Here is a 1,127-nt window from a genome sequence, read left to right on the forward strand (position 1 = left end):
GCTTTGCCGCCCAGGCCGATCTTGGCTCACTGCAGCCTCTGCGTCTTGGGTTCAAGTGATTCTTCTGCCCCCTGAGTAGCTGAGATTACAGGCAAGCGCCACCTTGCCCAGCTAATTTTTGGATTTTTTTAGTAGAGATGGGGTTTTGCCATATTGACGAGGCTGGTCTTGAACTCCTGACCTCAAGTGATCCACCTGCCTTTGTCTCCCAAAGTGCTGGGATTACAGGCGTGAGCCACCATGCCCAGCCCATGCCATGTATGTTTTACCACAATACATAGTAATAATTTTGTTTTAAGTAATACAGCAATCTCTGTAAGCTCCTTTAGCCAAAGACAGTCACTATTAACACACGGTTAGTCTAAGCATCCCAGCTTTTCTCTTTTCTACCTCTGGAAAAGATACATTCTTAGAAAGTAAACATACCAGCGTGAAGGCACGGAGGGAACAATGGGGCTCGCCATTGCGGTATTTCCTTCTGGTGTCCTCTGAACAGTTGTATATAGTTGAGATCATAACCACACAAATTATCTAGCCCAACTTTTTCCCTTCTTTAAAAAATGGAAATAGCTTTATTGATTTTCCTGGCTTATATATAACTAATTCATGATCATAACCAAAAATTTTTCTCTAAAACTACAAAGAAAATTAGGAGCCTTTTGTAGTTTATAAGTGTGGTGATTGGCTTTTCTCGTTCTTGTGTGAGTGAGAAGTTCTTTTCTCAAACCTTGTTATGATGTCAGCACATTACCTACCAGACATGAAAAATAATAATAAAAGGCCTAGGCCGTGCGCTGTGGCTCATGCATGTAATCCCAACACTTTGGGAGGCTGAGATGGGCAGATCACGAGGTCAGGAGATCGAGACCATCCTGGCTAACACGGTGAAACCCCGTCTCTACTAAAAATACAAGAAAATTAGCCGGGCGTGGTGGCGGGCGCCTGTAGTCCTAGCTACTCGGGAGGCCGAGGCAGGAGAATGGCGTGAACCCGGGAGGCGGAGCTTGCAGTGAGCCAAGGTGGCGCCACTGCACTTTAGCCTGGGCGACAGAGCGAGACTCCGTCTCAAAAAAAAAAAAAAAATAATAATAATAATAAAAGGCCTGAAATTGAAATCCAGCCCCCTC

At 44.9% G+C, this 1,127-nt stretch overlaps 1 non-coding gene across 1 annotated transcript; it reads left to right on the plus strand.

Annotated features, from left to right (window-relative positions):
- The first annotated feature begins 653 nt into the window (after positions 1–653).
- LOC129034462 (small nucleolar RNA U13) lies at positions 654–761 on the plus strand. The gene has a single exon (XR_008501936.1). It is a non-coding gene; the product is annotated as a small nucleolar RNA U13 (small nucleolar RNA).
- Positions 762–1,127: the final 366 nt, after the last annotated feature.

Source organism: Pongo pygmaeus, chromosome 2, assembly GCF_028885625.2.
Source record: "Pongo pygmaeus isolate AG05252 chromosome 2, NHGRI_mPonPyg2-v2.0_pri, whole genome shotgun sequence".
NCBI classification, from domain to species: Eukaryota; Metazoa; Chordata; class Mammalia; order Primates; family Hominidae; genus Pongo; species Pongo pygmaeus.